General features: G+C 34.4%; 1 protein-coding gene across 1 annotated transcript in view; it reads right to left on the bottom strand.

The window, feature by feature from the left end:
• LOC145661145 (irregular chiasm C-roughest protein) overlaps window positions 1-16,686 on the bottom strand; it is a 944,967-nt gene that overhangs the window by 729,433 nt on the left and 198,848 nt on the right. The gene's annotated exons all lie outside the window — the stretch shown is intronic.

Here is a 16,686-nt window from a genome sequence, read left to right as displayed (position 1 = left end):
TGGATTTTTTTATGACCTTAATTTTCATGAAACACAAAGAACCAGACATGTGCGTTGCAGAGTAGTCTTTTCCGCGTGTAGAAAAAAAATATGGAAATGATGAGAGACACTTCTATTTTGTACCCAAGGTAAAAGAAACAAAGTGTTGCAAAGTGACGTATTTACCAATGCGTGCAGATAATTACGTCAAGCCTAGCTTACTACTAGAAACCTGTAATAAATCTGGCAACAGCTTACATCGTCTGTATTATACGACCTCATATATTATTACACAACATGACTGAAGAAAGAAAAAAAGAATAACCAAAGGGCAAGATGAAAATAAAAATATAAAACGTAAAAACGATGATCTCCAAAGTTGAAGTGAAGTTCCAAACTGAAAAGTTTTAGTCCATAAGAAGATCAAAGTGTCACTGTACTGTGACTTACAAAAACTACACCGATATTACATGGAACATGTGTGACAAATGAAAACATCTTTGTCTTCTGCAGTCAATCCTGCAGAACCCCTGGCGTGTTTCGCTGCCATGCTTAGTATTGATTTAGTAGCCATGGAATCAGGAATACTGAAATTACACACAAAACAAAGTGTTCCTAGACGAACACGAAATAAGGCGTACATTGGTGTCAACAATCGGCAATGTTCTGAGTTAGCACGGTACTAATAACGGACTCTTACTTCTATTGAAACAATAACGTCTTTCTACGGAACCTTCCCGAAACAAACAACACTGCATGGCGTGGCGGTCTCAGCGCTGCCTCCCGAAGTATTCATCAAATCGGATTTGTCCAAGACCATGACATATTGGAGGCGGATTCTAGCGGATTTCGCCGGAAATGTCCGGGTACTGAACACTTGGGGTATTTAGCTGCACTGGCGTATATACTTGTAGTTACCTTATATAGAAACGTCACTCAGGCTTCAAATCATATCCGACACTTTGAGTCTTTGTCGCATTTCTCCATTTTACCCCACCAAAAACTCGTTCGGTACATTTTATAAAATTATTGTTTTTAAAGATTGTGTCATCAACTGCTTATTCATAAAATCTTAACTTGAAAATACATTTTTCCCAAGAATATATTGGAAGTATTTTATTGTCCAAGAAGAATTTAAAAGATTTACAACAGTTCACTCATATTGCGTATAAATTGATTAGCATTTCTTACGCAAGCAGTAAAATTATTTTATTATTACTAACCCAGTGGTGCCCACCCCCCTCAATTGTCTATCCGTAGGTGTTCTTCCATGAAAAAAAATTATTTTCGATTAATTTTTACACACCCTCAAACATATTTATATAGATTTTTAACCCCCCCAAATATTTCAATGACGCAGTTTGCGTCATGGCCCCCCTTTGTGCGCACCCCTGACTAACCTAAACCAATTTAATTCGTTATCTAAAATCACTAATGCATAATAAAATGGTCCATTTAACGTGATTCAATCTGGTAGTGTTTACAAAGACAAAACTAGGCCATATTCCTTTAGTTGAAAAATATCTAATGGTTCAAGCCTTTGCTTTATAAAATAGTGCCACACAGAAACAGGTTCGAGTCCTGGTATCGTTAAGTATTTTGTCTTACTAGTCAATACGACACTAGTAATTGCTCCTCATCAAATGTCAAAAGTATATAATCTGAAAGAAAGGAACAAGCAGAAGAGTAAAGAGACTTAAGTAAAAGTTTAAAATACACACTCGTTATGGAAACATGGAATTTTTCTTTATTACAATATTGATTAAACAAACAGTTTCACCCAAGAGTGTTAGGCAAACTATCACGCATACTTCCTCTATCAAGAAGCATCTTAATTTTTGAAAATCAACGAATCAGCTGGTGCAGAGAAGTATTAGGTGCGGAGCCTAGTAACACCGGTTGAAATTTAACAGCGTATTCGTCGGAAAATCTAACTCTAGAATCAGTACCCAATTAGAGCAAAATCCTGTTTAATTTCCGAGAACACAAAGGCGTAGATGTAGTATTTGCAGAGAATCTCTTCTCTATCCACGGGGACCTTAAGACGTGGTTCTCGGTGAACTTGTTAGAGATTATTCCGAAGATTGAATTTCTGCTTCCTTCTACCTAAGAACTTTCTCCATCTCTCTCTCTCTCTTTCTCTTTATGCACAGACGCTTTTAACTAATCCCTCCGCAGTCTTCATTCGTGTTTACATAAACGATGTTGTCTCTCATATATACATATTTGTATGGTACGTATGAGAGGAGTGAAAAGAAACTAGAATAAGAGAAAGAGTCTTGCCTTTATCTTTTCTGTGTTGCTTTGCTTTCCTAGTTGCTTACTTAGATCAATAATTATTTAGTATTCTGGACAGTGCTTCAAAGACTGGGAGGAAGGAAGGAAGGAAGGAGAACTGTCACTTCCAATCCACGCGACTTTACAGAAGATGTTCACGTGATCACGTACCACTCGTTCAGGACAGAACACTTTCCATTTGCCCTGCATCTGCCTCTGAAGGGAGACACAAAGAAAGCCTTTGCTTTTCTGACTTCTGTAACACAAGTGTATTGGTATTTTCAAGAGAGACAAACAACACTAAAAGATAAATATTAAACGTTTTAGAATTATCCCGAGTGAAAATGTCTATGGAGTAGATGAACATTTTTCTTCAATGAATAATAATAATGTTGTTTTTCTATAACAACAAGGTGATATCTGAACTCTAGTGACAGTACTCTAAACAAGGTCAAAAAAATGTTGATTCCAAATTCGAAACTTCGAGGGAAGGTGCTTGCAATCTAAAAGATTCCTAGACTTTTCCTTGTACGTGTATTCCTCTTGTAAATGTTTATTTCATTTCATTCCACGCTTTGTTGTTCTGTTTACAGAGGTGACCAACCTGTACACCACGTAACAATCGTATTTGCAAGGTCTTCAATGTGCTACTGAAGAATTTTTGAATTGTAGTTTCCTTTATTTATAACCCTTCTCTCGTTCCAAACCAGTGGCGTAGCAGCTGCCCCCGCAGTGCGGGGGGGGAGGGGCGAGGTATAGGGGCCCCGAAGCATTTTTATTATTGTCGCCATAACTATCGGCTTTACAACTAGGGCCCCTTCTCTATACTTTGCGGGGGAACCCCGCAAAAGTGTGCTACGCCACTGTTCCAAACAAAAGAACTAGGAAACATAATCGACAAGAAAAAGAAAATAACTTAATGATGTTCCATTTTATTACTTTTTTTTAAGTAGATGGGTTTATCAATACAAAATGATAGCAAGATATTCAACGTCAGTTAATGACGATGTGCCTGCAACTGCAGAGGGTAGTAGTGATTTTAAGATAGCACGACAAGTGGTGTCATTCTATAAAGATTGAGGGCTCTGCTACATAAACTATTTTGAGAACGTGCCCGGCCACATTTGTAGTATCAGTGTCAAGAACAAAACACACATTTTGTAAGCCCCCTTTCAAATTATTTAGCAGGACTACAATAATGAAGCGATTTGTCGAAAATTGTTTACAACTAATTCTGTTCCTTGCTGCAAGACAATAGCAATTCAGATTTTTTTAATGAAAATTGAATTATCTGTATTTGACAAACCAACATGATAGACACTTTCAGTCAATTTTGTCAGATTTGGCTAATAATAATGTCATCTGTGATTTCTGAAGGGAATTAAAGAATACTAACTACATGTTTTAGGAGTAAGACAGTGGCAATTCACAAGGTAAGATGGCTGACATTAAAGAGAAGTGTGTACGTCGATCGTACATCATTGAAACCATCATGTAGTGTTTGTTCATCCGATAGTGAAAAAAATAGTATGTATTATTACTTTTCTTTCATAAATAAATACATTGATTTTGAGCGCTATCGTTGTATTGCACCATATATATTTTCTATTCTGTGTTGAATTTCATTATCTTTCTTCTAAAGTATGTGACACTTTTCTTGTATTTTTGTGGCAAATGTTTCCATACTTTTAGATGATGCAACTGTTCAAGACAACACACACAGGAAATCGAAGAAAAAGAATCCAAGAGTGGCAAGTGGTTCAGGGACGGACAGAAATGTCTGCGTAACTTGGGTTTGGAATACACATCAACTACAAATAGAAGGTCGGCAGAGCTGTTGCTGGTGAAGATTGTAAATGTATCACAAAGGAGTTCAACAAGTTGACTTATTGTTCGCCGAATTTTTTAGAAATTAGGAAATGCTGACCTGCAAAATACATACCTATGTTCCTGTATGTAGCTTAATCTTACTAAGAGACAGCACGTACAACGGAAGAAATCCAAAGGAAAAGCATATGTAATTTATATTCTGAAAGGTTCACATGCAGACCCTGTGATCGCGTGTAAGCAAGGATTTTTAAATATTGTAGGATTACAAAAACATTGAGAAAACTTAGAAAATTTACAGAAGTTCGAAACTCAATAAAGAAACAACACAGCTCTGAGAGAAAAAGAGGAAAGCATGAAACGAAAATAAACAAAATATCCGACGAAGATATCACTTTTGATGTACAAAATGGTGATGATGATAGTTACTAACAGTTTTTGTTCTGTTCTTTATGTACGGTATGTACAAGAAGTACTCTGTTAAGTACTAGATTGTATCAATTGTTATTTGTCTTCTTTTGATGTACATACTGCGAACAGTGGCCAACCTAATTCGGACAGTGACACATATGCTAGTTATAAATGTTAACAAAACAATTACTTGGTTTGATTAAACTTAAAATAGTTCTTATAATAAAATATATAATCATTAAAAAAGTTCCACGCTGTCTTCACCAGATTTTCTCTTTATTTTTTAAAATAACAAATTTCATTTCGCTTCTGTTGATGATTTTCATTTTCTCTCTCTGTACCTTTCCATTCTATTAAACCTTCAATTTCCTCCTCAGAGAAATGAAAAAATCATATAAAAGAAAGAACTCGTCCATTCCTTTCAGAGCAGAAAATCTGACATTTTGAATCGGATTTGGAAATTCACCTGCCCAGGAGGAAGCAAACCCTTTTTTATTCTTTTTTTGTATGGGAATCGGAAATCAATTGCTATCCGAGAGTATTTTGTAAGGCAAAATAGAGTTTAGGAAGCAGATTACAGCAGGAATGTTAGGAATTTGAAAGTCATTCTAAGCCACAAATGTTTCAAAAGTAATCCTCTCCAGCTACAAAAGATTTTTCTTTCCTTTTAACTGATCGTGGGACAGTCGGTTTAGGCTTCTTTGCAAGTGCTGTAAGAAAAATAGACTGATAGGATAGCAAGGATAAAGATAAAAGTATGTAAAATTTATAGTGATAAGTAATTATAGTTTATATTGTCGTTGAGTGTCCTTGAGTTTATATTGTCTAATAGAACGGGAGTCAAGTATTTATCCTACGTAGGCCTGTGCTTAGACCCTAGTTATGCGCATTTATCGCAGAGGAGCCAGGTAAGGTTCTCGGTGAAAGTTCATATTGCTTCAATCCCATGCTTGAAGTTGTAGGTCCACATCCCATATACCCTAGTTGCTGAAATGTTTCAATACAACCAATCAACCAAATTGAACAATGGTGAAGAAAATATCTCTCAGATCCCTCTTTAAATATTGAAAACTAATTATGAAGAATGGTCGACAACGCATGGGAGACTTCCGAGAAAATGTCAAAGTAATGCATGCAACCTGGTTGTTGATACATTCTTAGCGTTAACGTATACAGTTCGTTATTCAATGAAAAGAGGAATTGTAGTGTGATAGTAGTAAAGACAGGCAATTTGAAATTACGTATCATACTAATTACTAAAATTCAACGGTGTTGATTGTTGCAGCATGATAATCATGTTCAAATCCTTCACAGAAAACTTTATAATCCAGCCTAGTTGCCTTCTGACAGTGAGACTTGGAAACAAAAATGTAATGCACAGATCTTGATAATTTATACTATTGTTCAGGCATGTAGCGTGGCAATAAAACAGTTTCGACAAGAATGCAATCGTTCCAAATTGGACATGCTACGTGTCTAGACAGATATGTTACACTAAGGTAAAATCTTTCATTTAAAACCTGAACTTATAGTAAACATCAGACTTTATTCAACTGGTTCGTTTCCGTTTTTTAATTCTGGAGCCATATTGCGAACTCTGATTCAAACACTTGACAAAGGAGCATGACAAAAATCCATTCAGCTAGAAGTTCACTATGGACAAAAATGTTGTAGAACAGGTCAGGCTTTCTCAAGTTATTTCATATCAGAACCCCCCTTTTTTCACACCCTCTTGCCAGCGATTCCCGTAAGTAACTATCGGTTTGTAATAAGCTTTTTGATTATTGCTGCTTATCGTTTACAGTTGTATGAATGTGTGTCCAACGTAATTCCGGGTGTGAAGGTCATTGTTTTATCAACGTCATGAAGGACTTTTCAAGAATTATGTGTTATAAACATTAATTAGCTTCTAAAAGTTTTTTTTAAATAATGAAATGCATTTTTCATTAAAAAAGTTCGACCACGTGAAGAAATCACATTGGCCATTTCTCCCCAGGTGGCCGGGAGATACGGCCATAGGATACAGGGATAGAGATATTTACTATTTAAACAGCGTACAATTATATACTGCTTTCACAAACATAAGAGCAATTACAAAGTTTTACAAAGAATATATATAATTATTAAGGAAGTCTAATTACGAAGCTTAGGACTCATGAAAAACAATGAATCATGTACAAATAAGTTTTAGAGACAAATACTTCCGTCAGCAAAGCATTCGTTTAACTTTTCCTTGTTACCACTTACCCGCAAGGTAACCATCAATGAATGTACTCAGGTTTCATGAAGTAATCGTTTACCGTGACCATACTAAATTCAATCGCCTTTCTTCTTCGTGTTTTCATAATATCCATCACAACTAACACATTCATTAGTAAAATCAATGAACTCATTATTACTGGACTGGTCATCGAACACAACGCTTTCCTCGGAGCTAGAGGTGCTGCTGAATGAAACATTCGTTTTCTGAGACTCGGCTAACTTCAAATGTTCTTAGAATGGAATTTAAGTTTATACTTAGGCTAGAATTTACTTCCCATCCAACATCTCTGAGTTGCAGTGCGATACATGCACCATTTAATGTAAAAATTATTTTTCCTTCTGGCTTTCGAGGAGCGCAATGCGTTCTCAGTCACGCAGAGACTAAAGTTGCATTTATGTATGCTGATTTGTCGGACGTGTAGACAACTGCTTCTACCCAGGTAGAAGCATCACTTCTCGAAATGTTTTTCCCTTTCATGACGGAGACTGGTGGAAGAAACGTACTTTCTGCATTGCAGCATTCAATGGCTATTATAGTTTCCCCTTTTCATGAAAAAGACACTACAGAAACCTCCTCTGAAACATAATGGTGTTCATCACACTAACAATTTGATGTCACAATCCTTTTCCTCTTCGGATTTAAATTTCAATAAATTACAAATCTTACGTAATTTCAGCACTTCACCAAAATCAAAGCATCTTATAAAGGAAACTCCTTCAAACAACTACAAATGAAATTCCTGCAAGTACTGACTGCGATGTTATGATTACTTTTCTCACAAACGTTGCGGATTTTATTTTCTTTTAATTTTGGTAAGTATGCTATTTTGGAACAACCTATACAAAATTTACTACAAAAATAATTAAACTATAAATATATTGTCGAAGTATGTCTTGAAAATATATTGGTCAACTCTACCATCTCTCCCAAATGTATAGGTCACATCGTCATAAAACGTGACAAAGCAGAAGAAAAAAAAAGTTACATATTATATGAATGAGTAGTTTTGGAAAGATCATGAGTCAGAGAATGGCAATTTTTCTTTAGCCCAACGTTTTATTTTTATTTATTTTCGAAAACCAATTACTCACAATAAGTTCTTTATTTCCTACAATGACAAGGAGAGACTACTTTTCCAAACAGAGGTCGATCATTTCATGTCTGTCAGGATTTTCAAAAATTAAAGTTGTTTACGACTTTTTCATAACTTTACTTTTCTGACTCATGACCTTTTCAAAACTATTGATTCATATGAACAAAACATAATAAAGTCTCTTACGTCAAACAATAGAATTCCAATAGTCGATTCGCAAAAACGTCTCGCTTTCACTTCCTTCTCTATCCACCTATATAAAACTGATATCTTTTAAAATAACAACACTGAAAATTTTTCGTATCTCTGGATACTAAGCACCGCTTGTACACAACAATTGCCTATTGTACTAAAAGCTTTCCACCTACTGAGATACACACAAAACGGACTACTGCTATGCAAATGAGGGTGATTGGCCGTCTTTCCCGTATGGCCATTTCACCCGGAATTATCCTGTCTTATTTTGTGACAAATAACTGTTGCCAATAAATATGGAAATAATCATACGCCTATAATAAAAGCAGATATATATATATATATATATATATATATATATATATATATATATATATATATATATATATATATATTCCGGTACTAGATCATAATTACATTTATCTTTTTCACTTTCCTTCCCAACCACCATCTATTTCTCTGGCAACTTCCAGGCAGAGACCCGGAATAGACCCTTCTCCACGGTTAGACTTTAATATTGTAGATTACGTCTCACTGGCTGTCTAATGGAAGAATATTAAATCTACAAATAACAACGAAAGGTTCTTGCAGATTGCTGGTTGCAATTTCAAAATAAAACACAAAATACTATTTACCAATATTAATGTCACGACAAAATTAAATTAAAGTGAGATTATTAATTTAACATTTTACAATTATGCCCTTCAGACTAAATGAGATGGATGGTTAATGAAGTTGAGTGATTATGAACAATTAGTGGAATAAGAATGTAAGAGAAATCGGGAGAACCCCGAGAAATTGTAAGAAAATCCACAGTACTTTACCACTAAATCATTGTGTCCTTAACCCAATACTGCAATTAACTTTTCATGGTGGATGTTGTATTTTTAAGCATGTGTTAGTGTAAATGTGAAAGAAATATTTTTGTAAGGTAACTGTCCTCATTGTCAATATGACTATTTCAATTATGTTATATTATCTTTACAATCTACTTTCTTTCTGAAAAGTATTCAAAACCTTTTACTTTTAAGTGTATACCAATACGTCAAACTGAGTTACATCTTTTGAGATTTATAATTTCAGCAAATGAATAAAAATTTAAAAAACAAGTTTAAAAAAAGTATTTAGGAAAAATGTGTTTATGTGTACAAAAGATAGCTTCTTCAGTTTATATTTAGACTTGCAATATCTTCGCAAAGAGATTCAGAATTGATGCTTTTCAAGGCAAAGAAATTCATAATAAATAATTTAAGAGCTCCTTCGTGGCTAAGTGGTTAGAGTACGTGCCTTTGGTGCGGGAGACCTGAGTTTCCGGCGGGAGCTCATGTGGTTCGGATTCCACGTTAATCAGTAGGTCCACGTTTCATATAACCTCGCTGCTGAACGGAACGTTAAACTCAAAATCAATTCAACTGTAATTAAATTAAGCTATTTCAGTATCTAGAAGGATATAGGAATTGGGGAAATTATCATGTATTAAAAGCTATTCGTTTATTGATTTCTATAAATGAAATTACTATAATTCTTCTAAAGATGAACTGAAAGACGGAGTGTTCTATTGCGAAATGATATCGTCAACAATTAAAGTAGTGGGAACAGGAGTATGAGATAAGAACAATGCCACACTGTTTTCGTTATTTAGATTTCACGTGTTTAACGTAAAAAGTTTAAACGTTTTTTTTTTCTTTGTAGAAAATAATTTAAGCTAATAGGTTACTCTAATTTAGGTTTTTTGTCACATGTTTCCATTCAATCCCACCCCAACACAATTTATGAAAGACTGACCTGTATTTCATTAGTTTTACGCTGCCCTAATAAAACACAGTACGTATATATGGGCGTATCTTGTATAAGTGTAAACGACCACAGCCGTTGCTCCAAGTGACTTCACGTGATGGATCTCCTGTCGTCGGCCCTCCGAAATGAGCGCCGATCAATTCATCACGCGGTCCAACAACAGCATCAACAGAATAGTGTTCGGTGTGGAGATCGGGTGTGATGGGGGAGAAAATTAGGCATTGCACGTGCGAAACAACTCAATGTTACATACGCATATAACGCATATGACGCTATCGCAACTGACACAACACTCAAACACATACATACTTAGTGAACATTCAACTTTGTCGCATCAGGTTCTGGAGAGGTGTGAAGGGAAGGGAAATAGAACGTATCATGGCTTGAATTTTAACGTTTGTGTGTAACTTACAATCTTGTTAGGTGAATGGATATTTTGTGTGTATGCGGATACGGTGAACGATCCCATTTCCTCACTTTCAAAACAGGAGTACTAAATATAATTACTGTGCATATATTGAATGAGGGTTGAAAAATACACTGTAGTCAAAACTTCACAAACATTCCCAGAAAGCGCTATTAAATAAATTGAATTTCTAGTTTAAAAAGATGTGAAAAGTTAATTTAATTTTTCAGTTGTTCAACTCGCTAATTCGAATTCTATATTACACATTTTATAAAATATTGAAAATATTCAATTTTCATTATTAAGTTGATAAACAAAATTGTTTGTCAGAATCGTCTATTCTCACAAAACGAAAAATAAATCTTCAAGATATTAGGTGCTAAAGTGAATGGCTCGGGCAAACATAATGATATGTCACATTTTCTAAGTTTTGAGTAAACTGGAAAAAAATGGTTGATCATTTTCATGCAATTCAGTGCAATGACATATACCAAACAACTTTTTCCTGCTATCTTCAAAAAAAATTCAGAAACTAAACTACCTACATACTCGTCTGTGGTTCAATAGCAACCAACTCCATCTAATAACTCACTTCCACCGTCGGAGGCCACGGTAGATCAGTGGTAGGGCTCTTACTTCTGGTGCGTGGGGTCCGTGGTTTGATCTCCGACCATGTAAGTGTGTGGTGGATATCATCATGTCTGTGGGTTTTCTCGGGGTACTTCCGTTTTCTCCCACATTCTCATTCCATCAATTCTTCCATCATCATTCACTTGCCCTAATCAACAGTTTTCCTTAGCCTACCAGGAATAATCATTGGACGTTAAACTGAAAGATTTCATTCCATTTTCAATTTAATTTCACTGAAAGTGTCGCTTACCAATATGTTCGCCCGAGCAGCTCAATTATCTAAATTGTTTTCATATCATAAATCGTCTTTGAAAATGTCTGTCTGCAAAAAGCATGATTTATTTGTAGGTGTCATTTATTTCATATATAATATTCTGTTTTTAATAATATTTCGCGATTATCATTTGCAGTCATACTACCAGCTTCAGCTAGAGCTTCTCCAGTATTAGGATTAACTAGAAAAATATTCACTGGGTAAACCAATCAAAAATGCAATGTTAATAAACTGGTTATAGAATCTTTGTAAAATTAAAATTATTTGGTCTGCGTAAATAATTACTTTTCTCGTATTTAGTGCAGCACACCTAAACAAACCTAAAGTGCTTAACTTTTTAGCTACATTTGAAATAGAAATAAGAAAGTTTCAGTGGAATAACTTTTACTTGATACTACCTATTCACCGCAAGTAAACTGATTTTTACTTAACTGTTTCGCAGCAAGTTCACTAAGTATTTTGGAAACGAAAGAGTGTAATATTTTATTAATAAACTTTTTTCTTTCTCTTTTACTGCTGGATGGCGAAGATATATGTTGTTCTTGTGCAGTTGGTAATTACTCAAAGCTTGTTTCAAACAAGGGTCTACATAATTTTCCGTATATTTTGCATTACTTGAAGATTAAAGCTAGATATTAGATATATGATCGACTAGTGAGAAATATTTATACAATGAACAGTTCCGGCGTGATAAAGTAACTTCAATTCTGGTTTCATTGAACTTGTACGTAGGGACAAAGAAAAGTGAACCACATTATGAACCATATGACGAAAGGCTTCAGTGAACTCAACAAGTGACAGGGCACAATAACGTAAAAATGAACTAACATTTTTACCTAGCTCGTATGTGTATAGCAAAATTACTCATTTAAGTGCATTGTTTCGTGATAAAAGTCACTATCAAAATCTACTAATGTAATCTATTTTCAGAAGAAAGTTTAATTGTTTGGGTTAGAATTTATTATCTCTTTCAGCACGAAGGCTATATGAAACGGGGATATACAGTTTAAGGTTGAATCCAAATCACTGTAATGCTTTCGAATTTCAAAGTTTTTAATCGAGAATCAAACACGAGACCCATGTAACAAAGGTACGCACATTAGCCACTAGATTAGCGGTGAGGGTAGAGAAGAGTTTAGTGCTGAATATTATTATAGTTTACTGTACATTATTTCTTTAGTAAATAACGATGTATTTACAATGTTAGGAATAAACTATAATGCAATATAAAGGAAAGTGGAGACAAAGTAAATTGCTCGAAACCAGAGTATTAAGAGTAGAGAGCAATAGTCTACTATCTTATTGCACTTCGAATATTAAAAAAGAGACATTATATCTTAAAAATTAGGAAATTGAGAAGCAGTAGCATAAATTTAGTAAAATAAAAGAACAAAGAATACCCCATTAGTTTATTTACAGTAAGTACTAAAATCTTCATTGGAAAAGGAATGGCAATATACATCAATGTTGTTCTAATTGATTTTGAAAAGGGATTTGAAGGAACTGAAATACTGGAGTGCTAAAGAAGGTTGGTTGGAGAGAGGATTAAAGGGTTGTAAGAGCTTTATATATATGAATCAACAGTTAGAACAGGAGCAGGATTAACAAAATAAAATTGAGAGAGGAATTCACCAGAGGTGTTGTCTTTTTTATTTATATAATATAAGATTATATGTGCACATACAGTGCGTTCAAAAAGTCGCTCCACAGTGTAAGGTACTTGTTATTGTGAGAAAAGAATTGAAACATTTTCTCCTTACGTATGTATATATGTTATGTTATTTAAATGTTCGACACAAATAGGAATGAAGCTAGCTTTTCACTTTCAATTCAATAGAGACGTATACTGCACAATAAAGATGGCACAATACATTGTAACCAATTGGTAGCTCAAAGTTTGGTCAGAGTTCTGTTGATTATCGTGTAATACAGATGTGTGTTTCAATGTTAACAATGGACAACAGGTGTTGTTTTCACTGGACAAGTGTTTCGTAGGAGTAACAAAATATAGATAACATACTAACATACTATGAAACACTACTGATTGAAAAGTGGTTCAACAGTATTCGTTGAACAGTATCAGAATCGACCTGAAACTATAAATGTACTGAGGAACGTCCCACATATAAAGTAATACAAGTTATCGATTAGTAATATTTACTTCGAGTGCTCGCAAGAATATGAAGGAGTCTGTGCCTGTGCCTTCAAGCTAAGATTAACCATTTCTATGTATCTCTTTGCCATAATCCACTGCGGTAGGGCTTTCTGAACGCATTGTATAAGAAGCAGTTAAGAACGAACTACACGGTATTTCGGTAAGAGGTATGAAAATAAGCTGTATTCGGTTTATAGAAGAAAAGGCTCTTATAGCAGAAACCGAAACAAAATTCCCAACAAGTTAGAAAATGTGTGTAAAGCTGTGAATCATGCTGGATGAAAAAAAAATGATTAAAAAGAAGACGCAAACGGAAGGTGATCGGAACGAAGAAAGTTGTACCTAATACAGAAAAAAAGTGACTAGTCTTAGGTACATAGTAGTGTAATTCCAAAATGTGAACAGGAAGCAAAACGAACAATAAAAATTAGAAATAATCCTTTAGGAAGAAAAGAAGTATAGTTTGTGTCGTTAAACAAAGAGTTGCGGTAAAGAGTCGTCAAACGTTTCATCCGAAATTTTGCACTCTATGAGTTACTACGAAACGTTGAAACGTGGACATTTTCTGAAAAAATGATGGAAAACGACTGCAAGCATTTGAAATATGGTTCTGGAGAAGAATGAAAAATAACTGGGTGGAATGGAAATCCAATGAGATACTGATAGTGAAAATTGGGGAGGGGGAATTCTGAATGGAATTATTAAAAAGAGGAAAAGAAGCTGATTAAGATACTGTATTGGAGAATGCTGTCTTAGAGATAATAATGAAGGAAACTACTGTAGTATTAAAGCAGGTAATTCTTACATCGAATCTATGATAGTAGCGGGTCGTAGTGCACGTAAACTCTTAAGTTGAGGAAATTAAGTCAGTGATACCAGAATTCTTATGATGGTGACAAAAATTACATTTAGGAGAATAGTTACCACGCGTAGTATCTTGTTCAATTCACATCTTCATAGTTTAGCATTGTTGATAACGATTTCTGTGTAGTTCAGAGATTCAAGTATCGAATTCCATACCGTTAACTTATTCCAGATATATATACATGTGTTAATAATGCTCAACATATGTTCATCCATCTGTTAAAATTTCTGGGTACCTAAATGTTACTTCACCTTTCTGTCCAAATCCAGGAGACGGTTGAGTACATGTTGTTACGTTCGTATGTTAATATCGAGTAGCAGCCCTAGATTTGCTTCACATCCACCAATGCGTAAATTATAATATAAGTTATATTTTGAATCCATTCTAGTGTATAGGGCAACCTACTTCTGTAATATGCTACAATTAGAGGAGAGATTGGATCCCATTCATGTTTACTTCCTTACTTAGACATGTAAATAAAGAACATTTATATCTTTTAATGCTTAATATAGAAGAAATAAATAAAAATGGATCAAATGAATTTAAAAATTCTTCAAGTTCTTTTCCGTTCGCTTCCGCAAAGTGTTCCTCTACGCCACTTGTCTACTTTTATTTTGTATGCTTTATATGGATACAATTTATCAACCATTTCGAATTTTATCCTTATCATCCGTGTCACTTGAATCAAAAGTGAATTAATGTTTTCACGGCAAATAGTGCATCAGATCTTCATTTAATATTGAGTATCATGTGTATCATGTTTTTCATGTATATCAGAGATAACAACTTGAAACATTACAAAATCCCGTATTGAGAGGCAAAAAATCCCATTTCGCCTCTGAATTTCCCACGTTTTACTAATTACATATATGACGTAATATGCAAAATAAAGTTTGTGTGTTACACTTTTCACAATATCTGAACAAATTACCCGATCGATCTTCTTCGTCGAATAGTTTATGAATAAATGTTTTCCTTAATCGAAAACAAAAATATCTTGTGAAAAATGTAGTGTCCGTATCAAGACCTTATGCCATCAGCTTCTACTGAGAGTAATGATACTGGAAAAAACTTCATTCTTCACGTATTTTGTGAGCATGTCTTGTCTTAAAAGTTGATTGTTCCTCGTTTAATATTTTTACTATTTCTATTCATTCATTATAGGTTTCTGTTTCGTTTCTCTACCCGAGTACCAAATTGTGTTCCTTGATGTTTGGTTTTTGTGCACAGCATATGGTTAATTTATAAACCTTTTCCTTACTGCCATGCAGTTTCTTGACTTCGTGAAAAGACTTCGAATTTGACGATCAATATTGATTTCGTAATTATTGATCATTTATTATGTCTACTTTCCGCCCGTAGAGAGTTTTGTTGACGTGGATTAGATATATGTCACATATATGAAAAATTCCATATATGTTCCCTTGATCTCTTTCCGAAAATATTACGTCAAAAAAAAAAAAAAAAATCCTACGAAAGGAGAATTTTCCCCACAGGTTGGCATCACTGGTGTATATGTATTTTATTTTATATACAATCGTAATGTTCGGATCCAATACAACAGGATTTCAAAAGAAGTTCGGCATCCATTGTTTTTGAACACTATTTCGGTAAAATATAATAAAGCGATTCTCTGGTGAGATATCAGGAAAGATGATTGATTAATTCAAGAGTAACGGAAAATTAGTCTAAAAATTCTTATATATATATATATATATATATATATATATATATATATATATATATATATATATATATAGAAAGAGAAAGAGCATGAGAAAATGACTTATGAACTGGAGCAAAGTGACTGAAAAAGGGTGGAAAAATCCCGTCCATTCATTTCCAAGATAAACAAAAGTCTTGACCATTGTTAGAAAACGGATTTGAGAGAAGTCAGAAAGCAAAAAAAGTGAGGGAGGAGAACTAGAAGAAATAAAATGAATAAAAAATTTCTTCAAGTTCTTTTCCGTTCGTTTCCGCAAAGTGTTCCTCTACGCCATTTGTCATAATTTGTCTGACAGCGCTGTCTCGTGGCGCGAACAGTAACTAAGATGAAGCGTTGGATGAATTGGACAGTTTTTCTCTTTGTATGAGGAACACAATTCCACAACACACGAGACACACATATTAAAAAAAGGAAATATTTCCTCCTCCCCTCCTGTTCAAGGACGACAGGCTTCTGCATATGCAGTCAAAAGTAAACAAAGCTTTTTTTGTGTGTGTCGCCGTATTTTTCGTAACGGTTACAGCATGCTTTTCCTATAATTTAATGTTGTTATAATGCAATTCCTGGTAAAAGGCATTTTTCCCCCGTCATCCGTATCTACGATTATATTAAATATAGCAGTTAGGATAGAAGAAACAAACGCAACCTATGGATGACCTTCACGGAACACAAATCTTTACATGAGCTATTCTCAAACATTCCGCCAGCTATAAAACAAGATTACATAGAAACGAATGTGCTGAATAGAACTACGGAACTATGGTAACTTATAAAATAAAAGACACAAC

The sequence above is a fragment of the Thermobia domestica genome, chromosome 9 (genome assembly GCF_964235325.1).
Source record: "Thermobia domestica chromosome 9, izTheDome1.hap1.1, whole genome shotgun sequence".
Lineage (NCBI taxonomy): Eukaryota > Metazoa > Arthropoda > Insecta > Zygentoma > Lepismatidae > Thermobia > Thermobia domestica.
Note: the sequence above shows the minus strand (reverse complement) of the source record. Positions and strands in the feature narration are given on the sequence as shown.